Source organism: Ambystoma mexicanum, chromosome 11, assembly GCF_040938575.1.
Source record: "Ambystoma mexicanum isolate Mex_15411 chromosome 11, UKY_AmexF1_1, whole genome shotgun sequence".
Taxonomy (NCBI): Eukaryota; Metazoa; Chordata; class Amphibia; order Caudata; family Ambystomatidae; genus Ambystoma; species Ambystoma mexicanum.
Window position 1 is genome coordinate 349,205,630 of NC_090934.1, and position 22,139 is coordinate 349,227,768.

Genomic DNA, 22,139 nt, shown 5'->3' on the forward strand with positions numbered 1-22,139 from the left:
TTCATCACAGCACTGTAGCATAAGGTTCGGAAGGAAAGTCCAGTAGGGAATAAACCCCAAATCATACCCCCAATTGGTGGGAACGGGAGCAAAGGAAGCAAATCGTGACACAATTAACATGCAGGCTTCCCAGAAATCCATTGGGGCTTCTCTTGGGGTAGGCCACTCCTGTTGTCAACACCCAAATGTCCTTTGAGCCATGCAGAAAACCTGTTTGGGCTGATTTCCAAGTACAGCCAAGACATATATGTCTTTATTTTATTTTATTTTGTTCTGAATCAAAAGCAAGCCTGTTCAACTAAAACATTCCATACATGTTCCCCAGCAAAACCCCCTTTACATTGCTAAGCAAGGACAGGGCCTTATTCAACATCACACTTTTAAAACAGGTATTTTTTCTTATTTGCAAAAGCACATTTTAACACGTGGTGAAGGCTGCTGGGATGTCCCTTCCAAAAGTTTTCTCTTCCATCTGAATTCCCAATGTTGTTTTGCAGCCCTAGTCAGTTTCTCTTATGCAGCAGTCTGTTCAAGACACAGGCCCACTGAAATTGACATATGCCCATAGAGCTAAGGTTTCTTTTGAAGCATTGATTTTTGACATTTTGTAGCCCAAAAGGCAAGCGTTTTTCCATTCGGCTGAAAGTAAAGTTTCTCTGGATTTCCCAGATCTTGTCAGACACAGCCTGTCATTCAGGAATAATGCACTCTTCTGCTGGAGCCCAATCTGAATATGGATGGGCATGGCAGGGTCTCATTGATAAAAGCAGTTGAATGTTGGACAGATGAAAAGATCATCAGGGCAGCATCTTTTTGAATGTAAAATATTCCCTTTTCAATGGGAACTTTTTAGCAAGCAGCAGAACAGCGCTGCTTTTCAATTCGCTTCATAGGTGCACACAAGAAATACACTGGGAGCCTTTCTCTGTGTGCCCCCTGTTCCAACTTGCCCAATAGGTGCTTGGCAAGACAGTACAGCCATCATTTTCTAGCTGCAAACACCGTTGTGATGCATGGCAATGGTGCTCAAAGGAGCCAGCACAGCCATTTTGCTGTTAACTGCTGAAGTGCAGCTTGATTATGGATGGGAATTCAGCTGAGTGGGTCAATATATCCCACAGATCCCCTGCCTGACTCCTCTGAGAATTCTTGCCGAGGGAGAGTAGGGCAAAGTGGGGTTCATCAATAGGGCAAAGTGGGGTTCATCAGGTGGAGTCCTTCTTCCATCAGGGAGCAGTACGCCACGATTCTCCCGTTGTCTCTCATCGGAGTGTGGAGGGACAACCACAGCTTCTCGTTAAGTTTTTCTCTGTGTCGTGGAGTGACACCCCGAGATTTTTCTTTGATCTTTCCTTTCCAGGTCCCCGGGAGGTCCTCATTGGTCTATGAAGAGGCAAAACCAGTACAAATCTAGTGAATAAATAAGAACCAGTTACTACATTTTCCCACTGACTGCCTTCCTGGAAGGTTGACAGAAGTGGAACACACATGCATTGCGATCATTGCAGTACTTAGATGATAAAGACAAATAATTACTCACAAGACACAGATAACTATTGATTTTGCTAGAACATGTGGTGATCCCTTTCATACTGACAATGAAGAAAAATACTCCCTGTTAAATAATTATACCTATAAACCTACCTGTTCCTTTCTGGTTCTTCTTTTTCTTGTTCTTTTTCCCCAGATGTCTCCTATCTTTGACTTTCTCCTGGCTCCTCAATCCACAGCAAATTATGTCTGGGGTGACAACCCTTTAACTGATTAATATGGACCCATTTCTCTTCTGCCAACTCTCCTTTGGGGATGCAGATTCTATAGGCGACAGGTGACATTTTATCTACAATTTCAATAGGACCTCAACAGCTGGGGAGAAAATCCCACTCCTTGGTCTGGTTCCTTTGGAAATTGTACAAGTAGACCCTGTCTCATACTTGGTATTCCTTTTTGGTTGTTTTTAAGTCATATTGAGTCTTCATCCCCTCTGCAGATTTTTCCAGATTCCGCTGACCGTACGCAAAAGCATGTTGAAGGTGTTTTCTTGGATTCTCAACATACTCAAGAGTTGTGGAGGCATTTATCAGTGTCTGCTCTTGTGTTCTATAGAGCAGATGCTGAGGTAGCACCATCCATCGTCCAGTCATTAGCTGAAATGGAGACATCTTGGTCGCAGAAGCTGGTGTAGATCTAATGGCCATCAGGACAAGCGGTAATTGGATGTCCCAACTTGGCCCAGAATCTGCCGCAAGCCTTTTTAGAATGCTCACAATGGTTTTATTGTACCTCTCACCTCCCTCTCTAGAGGACCGGTGGTATGCAATGTGACATTTCCTTTTTACCCCAAGTATCTGCCATACCTTTGTCATCACTTCGTTTGTGAAGTGACTACCCCGGTCTGACTCAATCCTTTGGGGTAGTCTAAAACACGAGAACATGTGGTTGATCATCAGGGCAGCTGCTGTTTCTGCCTTGCAGTTTGGGGCCGGGAGACATTCCGCCCATTTGGTAAGCAAGAATGTTGATGTTAACATGTATTTGTTCCCCCTAGAAGAGCGAATCAGAGGACTAATGAAATCTACTTGTAAATCTCACCAGAGCAGTGTCATCCCCCTCTTTTGGAGGGGAGCTCGGTGTGTGAGTGAAGTTGACTGAAATTGTGCACACACAAGACACCCCTTCAAATATTTGTCGAGGTCCTGCCCCATGTGTGGCCAGTATGCAACCTCCCGCAAGATTTGTAGAGTAGTATGAAACCCCCAATGACCGGCTGTGGCCGCGTCATGGGCGTGACTAAGCATCAGGCTTTGGAATGAGGTAGGTACCATCACTGGTCACAACCAGAGATGGATCTCCTTACCATCAAACCGTCTTGGATTCTGAACATTTTTGGACACTTCATCAACACTCTGAGGTCCTTTTTCCCAATGTAATTGGTATCCATCAGAAGAAAGTCTTCAGAGTCCTCAATGTGTTGATAACATTTCCCAATAATTGGATCCCTTTTTGTGCCGTGATAAAATCAGCATCTGGTTTCTCCTTACTCCACTGGGCTGTTGAGAGTTCATTGTGAGCATTTGTCTGGGGCCTAGTGACCGCAGTGACCCGGATTTCCCACCAACACAGAATCAATCTCAAGGAGATTCCCCTGGATGGCTGCGGTTTTGGCCAGCTGATCAGCTAGGTCATTTCTAGTTTTGTCTGGCCCCTCTATTCTGGAATGACCCTTGATCTTTTTCCAATAGATGGTCATCCCATTAGAGGTGACCAGATCATCAATATTTTGTATTAGCTTGCCATGTTTAAGCGGTTTGTTATTAGAACATAGCATGACTCTGCTTTTCCAATTAACCAGGTGCTCCACGAACCTGTTCCGGACATAATCTGAATCGGTGATTATGACCTGTTCGTGGAGTTGGTGTTGGACGGCAGTGAGGATGGCTTGATGAACTGCCATCAACTCCGCCACCTGACTACTGCGGGGACCGATTTTGTACCCAGCGGAGTGTTCCTGGGCATCATTCACCCAGGCATTCCCAACGCCGACCACCAGTTCCTTTTCCCTGTTGTTGTGAACATGGTAGGAGCACCCGTCCACATAAACAGTGGGCATTCCCCGGCACTTGTCTTCTTCATAGACTTCATGCAGGGAATTCGGGTACGCCTCCATGTTGTCCTGGGTTTTTAGACTTTCGTCCTCAAGACAGTTTTCTCTGGCACAATCATTCAAGTCAGCGAGACGTTGCGCGAGGGGAATCTTCTTTTTTTGGCCATATCTGACCTCTACAGGGAAGCCTTGCATTGACAGAATCCAGGAAGTAATTCTGGAGTTACTCACATTTCCGGCCCGGATTCTGTCACTTTGGAGGCATTGCAAAGGCTGGTGTGGAGTATCCACTATGATGTGTTCCCGTATATGAACGGGCGGTAATTTTTCAATGCCCACACCATTGCCAGGAGTGCCTTCTCACAATCGTTGAATTTTTCCTCCACAGGGGATAAAGTCTGTTTGCATAGGAGATTACTTTATTGACCTTGTCATGCTTTTGATATAATACTACTGTCAAGCATGTATTTGAGAACCCTGTCTCCAAGAAGAACTCCTTTTTTTTGACAGGGTAAGCTAGACAAGGCGCTTGTGAGAGACTTCTTTTGAGTTGTTTTACTGCCTTGGCTTGTTCGGGACCCCACTCACACTTGACCCGCCCTTCAACAGATGGATCAGGGGTCTTATGATCTCTGCGTAATCCTCAATGAACTTCCTACTGTAATTAGTCAGTCCAAGGAGGCTTCTTAGCTCACGCAGAGTTGTGGGGTCTCTTAGTTTTAGGAGTGCTTCCACTTTCTTCTCCTGGGGACAGAGACACTCAAGAGTTATTTCATGTCCCAAGAGGTTGACACAGGTCCTACACCACTGTGGCTTTTGGAAGGACTGTTTTGCTCTGGCAACCCTCAACTGAGTCAGAACCTAACAGATATCCGCTATGTGTTCCTCCACAGTTGAGCTTTTTATCAAGACATCATCCACATAGGCCAGGTTACCCCTTTCACCCAAGTCGGGCATGGCCTTGTGTAGGAAGATGTTGAATTCATTGCCAGAGTTTATGTATCCGAAGGGAGTCCGGGTCCACGTGTCCTGCTGCCCCCGAAGGTAAAAGCCAGCTTGTATTGGTCCTCTCTGCTGACGGGCACGGTCCAGTATCTATTTGTGAGGTCAATTGCAGTGTATACCTTTGACCCCTGGATCTGGGTCAGCCCTTGGTCAATGTAGGGGAGAGGCCATCGGGACACGTGCACCTGTTTATTAAGCTCCCTAAGGTCTGCGCAGAGTCTCCATTGGCCATTTGGTTTTAAAATCTCCAGCACCAGATTACTAAAGGTTCTGTGAACTGGACGAATTATCCCATTGGACTAAAGGTTTTTGAATATTTCAGTCAGAGACTCCATAGATGCGAGAGGCAAGCAACATTGCTTCACAAATACTGGACTCCAGGGTCCGTGGGAATTGTTGTAGTATGGATCTCGGTGCGACCACAGTAGTACGAGTCCACAGCAAAGTATCTTGGATATCTAAGAACTCCTGCTTCAAAATGTGCTTTTGCTCCGGAGTCCCACAGGCATCAGCTAGGTTGACCCGCTCTTCAACTATTTGCCTGAAGGCTGGGAAGACTTCGGCCTCCTCCAATTGGGTGGAGTGGTCTCTGGTTAGAGTATTGAACTGGACAGAGGGTTTCAGGTAGAAGAGGCAGTCATTGTGGATCTGGAATATCACCTCATCCTGCCTGATGTTACAAGCCACCTCTTCCTCCCAGTAAGGGCAGGAAGAATACACCAGGAAATTCCCCCCTTGCCGGGTGAAGATCCTGTCAGGTGGTATGTCATTGTCACTGTCATTGTCAAAGCAGTCATTGGGGATTGGTCCTATCAGTTTGTTTCCTAGATCCATGGAAACATATCAGTCATCAACCACCATTCCAATAATGGTGCCTGCGCCCAGAGTGATATTCCTAAGGTCGCTGTTATCCATCAATATTGGAATGGGATTGTGTTCTACATTGACTAATGATGTTGGGTTTAACCCCAACTTCTGCTGTTGGAGGTGGGCATTGAGGTGTACATATGCATCAGGATTTTGCAGTTTCTGTCCTCTTTTAATTTTTAACTCAAGTGGGAATAGTCGTGTCTGTCCTGGGATGGTGACCTCCTCTCCAATTTAAACTTCAACTGCATACGGCAGCAATTGGGCTGACTGAAATGCTTTTTTCTGAATCATCAAAGCCCCTGGGATTGCCCCGTAGTCGGGACCAGGCGTTGTAATTTATCAGGTCCAAATTAATCGCAAACCGATTCAGAATGCAGCAGGGACATCTGGCACGACCCAACAATTATGTTCTATGCTTTTGTTACCTATAGAAATTTTGAGCATACACCTGCTAGGCAGGAGATGTTTAGAATTGGGAGTTTCCAGGCCCATTTCCCACTTATCGATCAATTTAAATGTGGGAATTGGCGGATATTTTGGGATTGTTTTGAATATGGCTTCGCTGATGAAGCTCTTTCCGTTGTTCACGCACACACAGTGAGAACAAACTCCTTCCCCTCATTTAACTGAATAGGGAGGAACAACTGTTCTCTAATTTTCTGAATGTCAGCTAAACTTTGAGCTGGTTTCTCATCACTTTTAACTATAGAATTGAGATTTTCAGATTGTAAATCAGTATAAAAATTCAAAGTATTTCCATCCAGTTTGGAATGTCACTTAAGACTGGAAGGAAGGTTGATTTTCAGGAATGTAGAGAGGTTTGCATCACCAGTTTGTTGTCCTACAGCAATTACTGTAACGTCAGGTATTTGATTGTTTTGGAAATGAAACTCAATATGATCAGATTTCTGTTCAACCATGTGGCATGTGCCATTTAAACTAACATGGTTGACACTCTGTTTTAATTTTATTGGCCTGTTAGTCTGAGTACAGAGTACCTTGTTCACACAGGGCTTAGCGCCATGGCTGCCTCCAATACCGGGTCCGGGTCCGGTCTTGTTGAATGGGGACTTACCGGGACATTCGACCTGTGCGGACCCAGTAAGTCCACATTCAACCAACCATTCCCCATTCCCATTTGAGCCCCCATAGGGCTCAATGGGAATGGGGAAGGTGCTAATTACGGGCCGCGAATAGCAGGCCCGTTATTAGCGCCCTGGTCCCTTAGCAGGACCCGTAGAGGACGTGTGGTCAGACCACACGTTCTTTGCGGCTCCCGCTAAAGGACCTCGGAATTGGGCGGTAAAGGTTTAACGGCACCGCTCTCCTTACCGGTGACCATTAAGCCTTACCGCCCAACTCAGAATGAGGCCCCCAGTCTATTAGGGGAGACAACCTGTGGAGGATGTAATTTCCTAGTAGACAGGGCGTTCCCTCTGGAGCCACGACTATGACTGGGTATTTCACCTTGTGTCACCCAATTTTTATTTCCAAATCCGCAGTCCCCTCGACAGGAATTTAATTGCCGTCGAAGTTCTGGAGTTGTCCAGGAAGAGGGGTAAGAGGGATCTGGTGTCTCTCCCTCCTTCCTGAATTTAGCTGCTCAAAAGCCCTTTTTTGACAGAAGAGTGGCTTAGGATCCTGTCTCCACAAGTGCTGAAATTGCCAATTTCCCTTGCACCGGGACGGGGGCATAAAATCTCCCCTCGTTCTCCTCAACTGGGCAAAGGTAATGGGCATTTTGGGCAAGCTGTGTGGTCAATTTCTTTGTTTTGGACTCCGACACAGTGGCGTTTTGGACAATTTTCTGTGCCAGAGTCTGTGAATCTGTAATAAAAATGTGACATCCTGAAATAGATGGGATTTCGGAATCCCCTTTTTCCCCTGGTTTTGTGCTGCCCCCTTTTACCTGGAGACAGTCACTAGGACCAGTTTGTGGGGAGGAGCCATTTTTACTATTTTTTTCTCAGAATGGCAACTCTGGAATTCTGGGATGGGTGACTGAATCAGTCCCCACACCCACCCAGTCTTCACTCAGATCACTTGGGACCCATTTTTCTTTGGGAGGAATTCCCCCATCCCTGAAGTGGAAGATTGTTTTCCCAGAATCCTCTAAGGATTCTTCCCCTTCAAATTGGAGAACACTAACTTCCTCCACAAAATGGGCCTTTTTGAGGTTTTTCTTTCTCCTAACCACCCTCTGTTCCCTGGGTTGCAGATTTTCGGGGGCAATAGATTTTAGTTCTTGTTTGTGGTGTCCAGGGGCTTTTCACAGGTGAGGAAGGAAGCTTCCTCTAAGGCTTTATAACCCCCTTGCCCTGTGCCTCCTCCTTGGGAACTGGTGAGTTGTCAGGGTTATCTCCCTGTCCTTGTTCTGGGGTGCCAGACCCTGAGTTTGCAGGGTTCCGAGCCAGTATGTTCATCTGAGGGTTCTGCTGAGCCCTCAACATGTGAACCAGATCCTGTGTGAGGTTCTGGACCTGGCGCTCCAGTTGGGACACCCATTCCGGCTGGTATAGGGGTCTTTGTTCGTACCTACGGGGTTCACGGAAAGGGCAACTATCCCTTCTCTCAGAGTACCATGGGTACTGGGGATTTTGGTAACCCTCCACCCTTGGCCTCCCCTCTCCTGGATTGGGTTGTCTGGGCTCCTGAAACCGGGGAAAGAAAGGAGGGTTGTATTGCAGGTTGGGGTTTGTAGATACCGGGGAAAGAAACTCAGGCCAGGATTGGGAAGTTAGGAGGGAAGTTAGGAGGGAAGTTTCCTTGGGTGGTACTTACCTGATTGGGCCCCCCCTTGGCACCGGGGAGTTCATACATACCCCAAGATCAGCCGGTTGCCCTTGTATCTGGGACTTACAAAATCAGGAGAGTTAGGGGTCCCACTCGTGGGATTACCTCCTTGACTGCCACCTGATGCTGATTGGCCAGATTTTGCTGGTTTTGGGTAGGTTCATTTTTAGCCCCCCCCCATTTCTAGGTCCAAAATGGGGACAACCCTCACTTCCGCCTCCTTAGCAGCAGCAGGGGTGTTGGCTGGTTTGGGGTTTTTCATCTGGTTTTTATTTTCTGCAGGGTTTTGGACCTCATAAATGCAGGTAGCCTGCTCTATTACCCAGTCCAGGGATCTTTTATCATGAAAATCCCTCACCAGCTGGGTCATGATATTTTTTGGGAGCGCATGAAATTAGGTAGTTATAAACTCTCTGCGCACCCTCCTAGTGGTTTGTGCGAAGGCGCGTTTTAGCTCCTGCACAAATTCTCGTGGGGCCTGATCTTCTCTGCATTGCAGATTATAGGGCGCTTTGCGAGCATCTTGGGGGTTTCTGTGGGTGGAAAAGTGTTTCAAAATGGCCACCCTGTGGTTGGACCATCTTGAATGTTTTTGGTCTTACAGTCCAGCAAAGAAGCTGGAGTACTCTGGAGAGAACGTCCGTTTTGCATACTCTATACAGTTCTGGCTTTCTTTAAGGTGAAAAGTGTCTATCATTTGTTCATAGAGTTCCAGATGTTCCCAAACAGAATACTTTGCATTGTTGTGGTACGGGGCTATACAATTCCAAATGGCCTTGATCTGCCTAATGGGATCTTTCGCCATAACTCTCTTTAGTTTATTTGCCTTCTTTGGCCGTGTCACCTGAGTCCACTCGCCCTCAGACTCAGAAGCGCTACTGCTTGAGGACCCCACATGATCTTCTAGGTGCTCCCTGATTCTGTGAGCTTGAGAGGGGCTTGCAGAATGGTGGGGCCGAGTTTCTTCTCCCCTGTGGTCCAGGCTTGGCTCGAGACCACACCCCCCCCCCACTGCCCTGATTGGGTGGAGGGCTTCAGAATGCTCTTTTTGGGCCTCGTTGCATTCTGTTTTTCTACACATTGAACCAACTGGTCCCTTTGGAGGTAGTGTTTCTGCAGGTCTAATTCCTTGACTTTCTCCTCATAGGAAACTGCCTTGTCAGAGACATCAGCCTTAATATTTTTGTATCTATACAGGGACTCCCGTCCATCCATTTCTGGGGGAGCTGACCTGTCACATCCATCATGCTAGGACTATTCAATTCTGACGGCCTCATGGTTTCTGGCTCATGTGAACCAGTAGACATGAAGTCAGCAGTGCACAAAGTATTAAATGGGTTTGAGTCCCTTAGTACAGAGGTCATCATACTATGATCAGGGGTTGCCCTGACCCCCTATACTTGTTCGGGGTCCCTCCAGTTTGGATTAAATCTAGCACCCTCTTTTTCCAACCTCGCTAGTTTCTCCTTCCCAGCCACTACCTCTTGATAATAGCCAAAGATCTGAGCATTTTGCTCAGCTATCAGGGCTTCACTGGCCTCTATGACCCGCTCTTGAGCTACCACCCACTGGTGGAGCCCCTCTTTCTGCTCACTGAGGGCCTCATTGTCTCTTTGCGCTGCCTCTATGGTTTGGGAACAATGAGACAATTTCTGTTGCCGGAGGTAAACCTCCTTTTTCTGCAAACATAGAGCCTCTATGGCCTGCTCTAAATCGAGTTACATGTGTCTCCTATTTCCCATTAATTGATCACATTCTTCTTTTATGCCAGTCAGTACCTGAAGGTCTGACTCCCTTCTCTCCAGGTTGGTTTTTAAATTGCACATTTCCTGGTATAGAGCCTCTTTCTCCTGATACAGAGCACCCCTTTGTTCAGTCAGGTCATCCCTTTGTTGTGTTATGGCGCCTAATTTCTGGTGCTTGTCATCAAATTCTGATTGAGAGTATAGTTCTCTCATAATCAATGTATTATTTTCCTCTTCCACTTTCTCAATCTTCTTCTGTAACACAATTATTTGTTCTGAGCAAACTTTATTATATTTTAGTTGTTGGTTTAGTTTCTGTTGACTCGCTTCCAGAGAGTCACCCTTTTCCTGACACTCCATTCTTAAGGCATTTAATTGGGCCTCATTGTCTGATGTATTCTGTCGTTGTAGTGCCAAGTCCTCTTTTAGCTGTTTAATGTAATTTCCAGATTCCGCCTCTGAATCTTGGCTCTTTTGAATTTTTGTTCTGCTAATTTTAGTTCAGTCTGGATTTTAGTTACGAGTTCAGATTGATTTTGCGCAAGAGTTGTATTTTCTTCATGCTTTTCTCACATCACTCCCATATGGAGATCCACGTAGGCTGTGATTCTGACAATTTTATCATGCTCCTCTTTAATTTCCGGAGTTATGTACAACTCGCTCAAAGCTTGATGTAATAGGCCACCGTCCTGCCACGTGTCCATGGCAGTTTACCTGTTGCATCATTTCTTCTAGTCAGACTTTTTTATCTTGCTCTGGCCATTGCCCCCTGACAAATAATTTGTGCAGAAGAAGATTGAGAAAGTGGAAGAGGAAAATAATACATTGATTATCAATATGTCTATGCTCCCTAGACATATTGATCTCTACTGTGGCCATTTTGGAAAGTGTCCTTTCGTTAATACTTTATTTATGTAAGGGTAATCTGTATTCTGTTGCTTTTTGTCTATTTTTGGGGTTGATCTAGCTTTAATTTTATACACAGGCCTGATACTTTGGATTTTTGTTTTGGGGAGGTGCTTCTACAGCATAACACAGTGTTCCAACCACACAAAGTATCACTACCTTGAAGGTTAGCCTGCTGTGTTAAGCAAGTCACGGGTGAATAAATCAACCCAAATCCCGGACAAGCCCCCAATTTGTGAAGGATTCCAATCGGGCATCACACACTGGACCAGGACCCTTGGTCTTAGACAAGTATGTGGCGCTCAATGAGAATAATTTTTCTTTATTATCTACGAATTCAAATTGAGCCGATACTCAACCCATCTCACACCCCCTTTTACAAACACCCCGGGTCACAATGGACCATGAACCAGGCCGGTGGGTGATAATACAATATTTATTCATTTTATTTTCAAAGGAAATCGCACAATTTTTATATTGGGCAGTAATCACCAATGGGGTGACAATTACAATGAAAACCACTGAAATACACTTGGGTAACCTACTACAAGAACATATACAAAGCACACACGAATAGGATCACTTTTTCTATGTAGCACCCGAGTTTAGTTTTCCCCTTGCAATGTTCCCTCAAACCCCAATTAATCGAATTCTGAGTGGATCGAACGAAGCAGCAGGGAGCCAGGGAACCAGGGATATGAGGCAGCAAACAGAATCAAAATCCCACCTTCCCTCACCTTCCCTCACAAAATAAGATAAGATTTTAAAACCCTTTGCAATGGCATAAAATGACACTCGTAATTTGACAAATAATTATATGTGTGGTTAAATAATGATGTATATATGTTTTATCACAATATCAGGGATATTATATCACTAGCAACTATAAGGTAAGGTATCACAAAAGGCATACAGTTCAAAAGCAACTTGAAATGGAGAACATAGTGCAGTCAAAATCTCACGTGGAAAAGTGGCAATTTACACTTTGTGCAGTTTTAAATCTCAAAAAGTTTTTTTTTTTAAACGGGTGTAATGTACCGACTTGGAATGCGGTTTTTAGGCTGCATGATAGATACATATTACAGGGATCATATAGAAGTGAAAGTGTGACTATAGTTGAATAATTGGATGAGATTTTCAAGGGGAAGAAAATCAGTTTTGGTAAAATAAAGCAGTTAAAAAGAGAAAATCGGTTTGGAAAGAAAAAAGACACATTTTACTTAAACTAGATTATCAAGAAAATAGCGCTGCCCATGAAAAAGGTTAAGCGGCCGCATTAACCCCCTTCACGCCATGTGTCTTTTATTAAATTATTCAAAATATTGCTGAGGAGTTACACGATCGGGTGAATGAAAGGAGGGCGCTAACGCTAGGAAATCAAGGACAGGATGCACAGAGAATTCTAACAGTTTTGAACAAGTTACCAGGGTATGAATACGATTACTTAGAACATAGGACAAAGACAAAGGGTCAAGATGAGATAGGCTATGTGTTGCTATCGGATGGGGAAATACTCACAATCTGTACTTGAGTTTGGGATTTGGGACAGCCAACCGGGTTCTGGACTCAAAGGGCTCTGGTCACCACACAGCGGGTGCCCCTTACAGCAAACAGCTGGGCAAGTCTGGTAACTGGATGGCAAGGGTACAGCGGGCATGCAGGTAGTGGGCAAAAAGCCGGTCTGATCACAGGATGCACCCCAAAGGGTAAACCACTTTTCCCCATTGTTATTGGGATTTTAGTGGGGTATCTGGATCAATGGCCTTGCTGGGATCGGATCAGCTATGCTTTGGCCTGGCAGTAGAGTCGGGGATCTTGCAAAGGTGGATCTGGAATGTCTGGATACGCAGGCGCTGGAAATTTAGGTGAGAGTCCCATCCCTAGGAGCTCCCACCCTTATATAAAGCAGGTGACATCACCGGGTATATTGTTGGGCAGAACTAAGCTAGACCTACCCCCAAGCACCGAATAGGTCAGCCTAAGTGGGTCACCTCTTCCCGGAGGTTTGTATTTTATGAGGTGCAAAGCCATCCCACAGTCCTTTTTGCTAATAATCAATCTTAACATAAATCACACATTTGTACAGTTGTGGTACTTTCGCAAATTACATAAGCAGATTACATATTTCACACAAAGCATGGCAGTCCAATTCTGACATTTGTAGGACTTTGTTTTGTCCATCTAATAATTTCTCGTAATTTTCAATGAAATTATTTTACCTAAAATTCTATAACTTTATACATCTGTATATATTATCATAAGGCATGCAAGTATTGAATTTCAAAGTGGCATTATATACACTTTCCTCAGAATATCAAATTCTCTGCCAGTTCTGTCCTCAATATGCCAGTGAATGCTACCACTTCTTAAATTAAAGCCACCAAAATTGCATCTAGATTGTGAAACTTTCACATTACTACGCTGTCCAATTTCGGAGACAAAAAGTCTTTAAATTTATAAATAAAATAGCCTTTGGAGCCAGATGGCCTGCATTGTCTACCAAATTAGGCCATAACTTGCAAGGCTGCTCTGGAGTTGGCTTTGAAGCTCTGCAGTAGAAGTTGAGGGGAGGTGATTTTCCAAATGTCACACGTAGGCGTCCCAGAATCTATTTTGTCAACCTGGAGCACAGACAGAAGTCTGACGAGCGTGTGATATTCTGCCTCCTGCTCCATTCAGAGTTTCAAAGGGCACAATTAACACGTAGGCGTCCCAGAAATCCATTGTGGCTTCTCTTGGGGGTAGGCCACTCCTGTTGTCAAACACCCACATTTCCCTTGAGCCATGGCAGAAAACATGTTAGGGCTGATTTCCCAGTACAGCCAAGACATGTATTTCTTTATTTTATTTTATTTTGTTCTGAATCAAAAGCAAGCCTGTTGAAAGAAAACATCCCATATATGTTTCCCAGCAAAACCCCTTTACATTGCTAGGCAAGGACAAGGCCTTATTCAGCATTACACTTTTAAAACAGGTATTTCTCCTTATTTGCAAAAGCACATTTTAACACGTGGTGAATTCTGCTGGGATGTCCCTTTCAAAAGGTTTTCTCTTCCATCTGAATTCCCAACGTTGTTTTGCAGCACTAGTCAGTTTCTCTTATGCAGCAGTCTGTTCAAGACACAGGTCCACTGAAATTGATATATGCCGATAGCTCTAGGATTTCTTTTGAAGCATTGATTTGTGACATTTTGTAGCCCAAAAGGCAAGCATTTTTCTGTGCGTCTGAAAGTAAAGTTTCTGTGGATTTCCCAGATCTGGTCAGACACAGTCTGTCATTCAGGAATAATACTCTCTTCTGCTGGAGCACAATCTGAATATGGATGGGCATGGCGGGGTCTTATTGATAAAAGCAGTGTGATGTTGGGCAGATGAAAAGAGCATCAAGGCAGCATCTTTTTCAATGTAAAATATTCCCTTTTCAATGGGAACCTTTTAGCAAGCAGCAGATCAGCACTGCTTTTCATTTTGCTTCTTTGGTGCACACAAGAAATACTCTGGCAGCCTTTCTCGGTGCGCTCCCTGTTCCAACTTGCCCAATAGGTGCTTGACAAGACAGTGCAGCCATCATTTTGTAGCTGAAAACACAGTTTTGATGTGGGGCAATGGTGCTCAAAGGAGCCAGTGTAGCCATTTTGCTTGTTATGGGTGGGAATTCTGCTGAGTGGGTCAATGTATTCCACACGGGGCACTGTAATCTTCACACAAAAATTTCACTCAATCCCTTCTGCGCCATCCGACCCCAAGGTCACCACCCTTGTGTTGAACTATAATTGATCCCTCCAGCACCTCGCAATACAAATAATATGATTGTAGCTCAAAGACGTACAATGTTTTCATTTATTTTATTTATTTATTTTATTTATTGCATTTGTTAATACGCCCAAACCCTGAGGTATCACAGCATAGGTTACAGCACTTGCTGGTTATAAAGGTAGCAAAAAGGATACTAAGAAAAATAAAAAATACATTATGGTTACAAAACAGTCAGATTAACATGAACAGACTTATGGTTACATTTTAGTACAGGGATATTTACAATAAGAAACAGTTACATCTGTCCTCTGATGGTGGGCAAGAATTAGGGTGTGTAGATTAGAATGTATTGTATTTACTGTCCTATTTGAACATTTCAGGACTTGTTACTTTGGGTTTGTTGGTCAAAGGGCACCTGGTGCCATCCATGGAATTCAAGTATCTTGGGGTTTAGTCAGTTGTATGGGCTAAAACTTGTGGTCGGCTGGGGATGGGCGGATCATGTGTCGCAGTTTATTATGCAGTCACACTCAAATCAGGGAGTTCCTTTCCCCGCAATAAAGGTGGCGCACAACAAAGCACTATTATTTTGTTAAGGTTCAGTTTGGTAAGGCCTCCAACCCATCTCGCACCCAATCCCAAAAAATACCCGGTGCCACAACGGACTCGGATCCAGGCCATTGTGTAGTAAGAATATAGATTTATTAATTTATTTAAATCAAATTTGACTAACAGCAGCCACCAATGCTGTGGCAACACAAGAACAAAAATGACTTCTGTAATGGTACTAGCACAGAGATAATACCAAGATATGCAGTCACAATTTCCTGCAGCTTTCTTTTCAAATCACTCCCAATACAGAAAAAGAATAATTCAATGCACACAGTGATTGCTGATTTGGTTATAATACTTTTTCTCCCAGCAACCTCCACCCTCCAAACATCAATTAGACGTGACCCCTCTGAATTGAAGGCAAGTGGCAGAGAGTGAGAACACAATGGGAAAAAATTTTTGGGCTTCTGATAAAAATGCACTCTTTGGAAAAAGGATTCAAGGCGAAAAATCATTTTGCCCCTATTACTACAGAAGCAATATGAGGGAAAGCAAAACAATGGGTACATTTGTTTGGCCACATCTAAAAAGAACAGGCTGTGCTTTTTTTGTTTGGGTCAGAGCACAATGGGAACAAAGGCTAACTCCTCCTCCAACCTCTCAGATTTGTTTTGATCTCTGCCACTATCTCTTGGTGATATATAGAGGTCTGAGGTTTCAACTCTGATACCAGTGCTTGAATAGCTTCTAGCACTTTATTTTATGCCAATACGCGGCCTCTGAGTCCCTTGTTCTCCTCACAAAGGGACTCAATTCCCTTCTGTGAGGCTTGTTTTGTCTATGCATATTCAGACCGCTTCTTTTTCAGGAGACTAATCTCCTCCCCTTGTGCAATTTTGGCCTGTGTTGCCTGCTTTGCATCCAACTCTGCTTGTCTCACATGTTCCCTTAACTTTTCATTTTGTAGCCGCATGCCAATAAGTTCCTGAGAACATAACTCCCTTTTCTCCATGTCCATCCTTAACTGGCGCACTTCTTGAAACAGGGTACTTTTCTCCTGACACAATTTGCTATTATGTTCCCTGAACTGCTCTCTCTGTTGTTTCAGAGTGTTCAGATCTTGGTGATCAAATTCACCCTGGGAATTGACATCCCTAATGACCAACTGGCTATTTTCACTTTCAGTTGTTTAATCTGAGTTTGAAATGCGAAAATGACCTCTAAGCAGGCTCTATTGTGAACAACCTGCTCACTTAATTTGTGTTGACTCCCGCTCAGGTTTTCAACACCTTCTTGATACTCTCCTTTCAGTGCAGAAAATGGAGCCTGTTGTGTCACTAACTCATCTTTTAGCTGCTGAATAATGTTTTCTAATTTTGGGTCTGTTGCACTTTTTCCTGTAATTGTTTCAACTCTCTCTTTGCTTGATCTAAAAGCTCAGACTGGCTTTGCCCAGTGGCTACACTATCCTGGTATCTTTCTTCCATGATCATCATATGGAAGTACATATATGCTGCTGTGGGGTGCATTTAAAGGCCCTAAACAGAGATCTCTTTCATTTGAAAAACCGCATTGAAACTCTGCACCACAAATGGCAGTGCTTTGCTTTCCCTGTCACTTGAGTGGCAAGCAGTTGAAGCTTGCAATCCAAAAACAGCCCTGCATTGATTTTATTTCACTTGAATGATCTGCCCTTTAAAACATTGCAAATGAAAAACGGCTTGGCTTTTTCTCTATTCAGTGTCAAATCAAAGAACCCTGTGGAAGGGGGCCTACCCCTCATTGTGAATGGACCAACAGCAAATGCCAACTCACTCAAAAAGGACAAATTAAAGAATCCCCTGTCATACAAGATAGGAGTTCAAACATCAGATGCAGAAACGACTTGCACACATGTAAAAAATAAATAATGATATGACTTTAAAAAGCCACTGTGAAAGGATAGCTTTGCTCGCACAGAAATGTCAGTGAAAAACGGTGTGGGGAGGGGTTGACAAAGCAATGTACATTATGTTCCCACCCACAAGACCTGAAACACCTTGGAAGAGTCTCACAATAGCAGACAAAACTGTTTTTGGGCTCAGGCAGGAAACTTCTTAATTAAAAGCCTCACCCTCCACTGAAAGTCGCACCTACTAGTGAATCAGCCTGCAATTACATGTCATGTACTGAGGGTGTTATAATTCCCTGCTCTGCCAGACTTGAAGGCAGGGGCTCAGGGACTTCAATGAAAGCAAGTGTGGCTAAAAATCTGACTGGGAGGTCTCAGTTCCTCCTGCACCCACTACCAAGGACAAACTGCCACTTCAAAGGGGGTAATCAAAATCTCTGGTCATCGACTGTGGGGGATAAAGCATCCCTCCCACAGGGATCCTCCAAATTGACATTAAAGGACTAGGTACATTTTTAGACATTTTTGTAACAATTAGAATGAGAAATAATTTTGCTTTATGCTATGTTTTTATATAATTTCCAGGTGGTTTTTAAGAGCTAAAATGCATTTTTCTAGGACTTTGGGGACTGAAATGGCCAGTTAAAACTAGTTTCTGGCTGCTCAGAAGATGTGATAATTATGAGATTTGATGGAGAAATTGAAGGTGAAATTAGGTATATGCTTGATAATTTGCTAAATCATAACTGTTATATATTTGATGAAAACAACAAAAATGTGCCAAAGGCCATGCTACCTCTTACAGAGTTGGCGATTGGCTTCGCTTATTCCCTATGACCCCCATCAAACCGCATATCTAATGCATATGTTAGGGGCTAATAGAAATATGAAGTTATGAGACATAACTGCGTTTTTGTCAAAAAGTGGCCAAGAGAACAAAGAAGGGTAATAAAATGCCAATAGACAGATGGTGCTCTGTTACTTTGGACCAATCATGCCAGGGGGCGGAGAGAGGAATGGTAAACTGTCCTATTCGAGTGGTAGGGGTAATTATAGCGTACTCCCCCTAGATTGTAAAGTGAGACATGGAATTTGCGCTATATAGGGGGGGCTGTACTAAGTCAGGGGGACACACAGAAATCCGGGGAGACAGTAGAAGGAGGACGGAGAGGAGGCAGCTGAACAATACCAAGAGGAGTGCAGTAACCAGACCCCTTGCCTAGCTGCCCAGCTGACTTTCCAGAATCCCAAACCAAGGCTTACAGTGTAAGTAGCAAATAACGCCTGCCCTAAATTGCATAAACCCTTCCTTTTTGCACCCATTGAAAACCCATTGAACCCCAATTAAGACCCCATTAACAACCCATTGAACCCCCCATTGAAAACCTCAAATTGCTAGTGTAATTCAGTCACCTTCCCATAGAAGAATCTCTGTTTAGCCTGTGTATGTTAGCATATTCCATTTGGTAAACCTCTCAGTTTCTGTGTAAATCTTTAGCATATTCTCAAGTAAATAAATTAATTCCCGATTGAAATTCATGGTACAAGTTGGTTAAAATTAGAAATTAACCCTCTTGTCCCTAGTGTCTTTCATTTAATAATTATAGTCATTAAAGTGTTGCCTCAAAAGAATGAGTCTCCTGGTAACTAAACACCGAATTTGCCTGTGTATTGTGTGCATTACCCCACAAATTCCTATTTACATCTGTCCTATAAAAACCCCAAACTGTAGTCCCATTGAGAGCAATCCCTTTTGCCTACAGGTCTATCTGTCACGTGTCTCTGTCCATGTCAATGAATACTGATTTGCCTATTCTGAGCTATACTCCTTCCCTGAACTGCCTGTCATTGTAAATCCAGTGTAAAACAAATTTCCATTTGCTGTTTGTATTTTTCCTTTTGCATTTGCTTTCTCCTCAAAATCGATTTTCTTACTTTATTTCCACATTGCCCTGGTGTACTGATTAGTAGTCTCTAAGCTTCCCTATCTCCTCACGTGTAGCAACACAAATTTCCTTTCATTCTGTCCCATAGCAGTTGTGAGTAGCTATGTGAGCAATAATAAAAATTTGATTTGGCCGTTTTGCTCCAAAAACAGGTTTTGACTTTCTTAGCAGGCTTCCCATCCTGGTGTGGTAGGCTTTACTCAAAATCCGATTTTCTCTCTCTATCCCTACTCCTTACCACTGCCTTCCATTCAAAGAAATCAAGTTAGCTAATGTTTGGGGGGAGGTTTGCAGGGGAGGGTGCTAAACCATTGGGGTTATCGCTTTCTAAAAATTGTTCTTTTTTCTGCGTTGCCATTAAAGATTGTGAGAATTGTAACAGTATATCTTCACTGAATTGTTTTGTAGAGATTAGTGCAATTGTGTACCACAACCATAGTGGCTGTAAAATTGTTTGATTTTCCTTTTCCATTAAATAATAAATTAATAAATATCTTATTGATACTCACCGGCTGGATTCCTGTTCCATTGTGACATGGGGTGTTTGTGGAGGTTGGGTGCGAGACGGGTTGGAGGCCTACACAAATTAAAAGAACCTGTGGTTTATTAGAAATAAACAGCGCATTATTGTTTGCCACATTCATTGTCGGGGAAGGAGTCCCTGGCTGGAGTGTGCTGTGTAATAAAACCATGACAAAGTGGGGGCTCGTGGAGTGATTGAGGTTAGAGTTTTCACCTGTGACAGTGCAACACAGCAGGCTACCCCATTGAAGGTAATGTTACTTTCAGTGGCTAGAAAACTGTTACACTGTACACGTGCCATCCAAAAACGTGCACCCTAGGTATCAGGGCTGTGTCTCAAAATAAAAATATTGTAACCATAAACTAGGCAGGAGCAGGGTGGAGATTTTGTCCTTGCATAGATAACCTACCTTTAGTAGAACACTTTTCATAATGAGAACTGTGGAAATTAACATGGCTAGGCAGCACCGTCTGTCCAAATTATTCATTAGAGGGGAATGGGCAGAACAAAAACATGAAACCTGGCTATCTAGTATGATGCAACAGGTGACCTTTATGGAGGTGTGGCAGGACAGTGACCTGTTACATCAATCCCTGACTAACTTCTATATGATGCAGAGCATCAAAGATTAACAAATTAAAATGGTCCAACTCACTGCATACCTGTAATTCCATATGATAGTCATGGAAGAAAGGTACCAAAAAAGTGTAACCGCTGTGCAAAATCAGTCTCAGCTTTTAAATCAAACAGAGAGTGAGTTAAGGCAGGTAGAGAAAAAAAGGTGAAAGGGACAACATTCGGAGTTACAGTTAGGAAATCTCATCAAGCAGCTAAAGGAGATGTTGGCAGTTCAGCAACAAACTAATTCAGAGCTGGAGGCCCAATTATCTGCACTAAAACAGGAGTGCCAAGAAAAGGTTGACTCTCTGCAAGAGAGTCAGCTAAAATTGAGTAAACAGGTGACGTACAATAGAATTTGCTTAGAGGATATATGCCCTTTGCAAAAACAGATTAAGCAATTGAAAGAGGAAAATAATCAGTCGGCTATAAAGGAGGTCCATTTGCAAGCATATTTTGACCAAGAGCGCTAGAAGTCAAGTGCTATGAAACAGCAGAGAGATAACTTTAGTCAACTAAATAGCACACTGTATCAGGAAAAGGATGCCGTAAGCCAGGAAGTGTGCACATTTAAAACAGACCTGGAGAGAAGTGAATCATGTTTTCAGGAACTGACTAACAAAAAAATTAGAGAATGAAAAATGAATGGGGCACATAAGACAAGTAGAAGGTGATCTAGAGAACACAATACAGACCAGAAATGCGCAGAGTGAGTAGATGCATCTCTTGCAACAGAAATGGTCTGAGTATTCTGAGCCAATACAAGAAGCACAGAAAGAAAATGAGGCCCTTTGTGATGAGAACAGGGGACTCCAGAACCAAGTAGTAGCACAAGGGAAGGTCAGAGAAGCCAGTCAAGGCCTGATAGCAGAGAACAAGGCCCAAGCCATTGCATAATATCAAGAAATAGGGTCTGAGAAAGAGAAATTTGAGAGGTTCGAAAAAGAGTATGCTAGGTTTAATAAGGACTTGAGGAACCCCAAACAGTTAGAGAGTGACAGGGCAATCCCTAATCATGGTGTAGGGCCCTCTGTACCAGGGGCCTCAAACCAATTTAACACCCTGTAGGTGCAAAGTGCTGCTAACTTCATGTCCACAGGTTCACAAGAACCGGGAACCATGAGGCAGCCAGACTTAATTAGGCCCAGTATGATTGAGCCAGCAGGCCAGCTTCCATCAGATATTGATAGCCGTGCATCCCTGTTTAGGTTCAAAAATAGCGTGGCCAATGTATCTGACCAGGAAGACTCCTATGAAGAGAAAATCAGGGATTTAGACTGGCAGAAACATCAGCTACAAAGGAACCACCTGGTCCACTTTGCAGATAAAAAGGAGTCAGAATTTAGGTCCCAAAAGAGCATCTTGAAAACCTCCACCCAATCAGGGAGGTCGGTGGAGTTCTCCACCAACCCCGCAAGAAGGGAGGAGTAAGGTGAGTACTCCCCTGTGCAAATGAGAGAATCCACGGGAAGTGACCCAGAGAGCCCACCATATAACAGGGGAGAAGAGACTAGGCCCTGTCATTCTGGGATAGACTCCCAGGCTCAATGAATCAGGGAGCGCCTAGAGGATAGGGATGGGACCTCAAATAGCAGCAGCTCTGAATCTGAGGGCGAATGATCTCAGGTGCAGCGGAAAAAGAAGGCTGCCAAACAAAGAATAACTTTGGGAAAATATTCCATTAGACAAATAAAAGACATTAGAAACTTCATGAACTTGTACCATAAAAATGCCAAGTACTCAGTCTGGGAGAATCTTGAGCTGTATGACCAGATGATGTCACTTGCCATTAAAAATGATCAGAATTCTATGGAGTTTGCCGAATGGACATTTTCCCCAGAATACTCCAGCTTCTTTGCTGGGCTGGAGGATCAGAATCACTCAAGGTGGTCTACCTACAAGATTGCCATTTTGAAGCACTTCTCTGTGC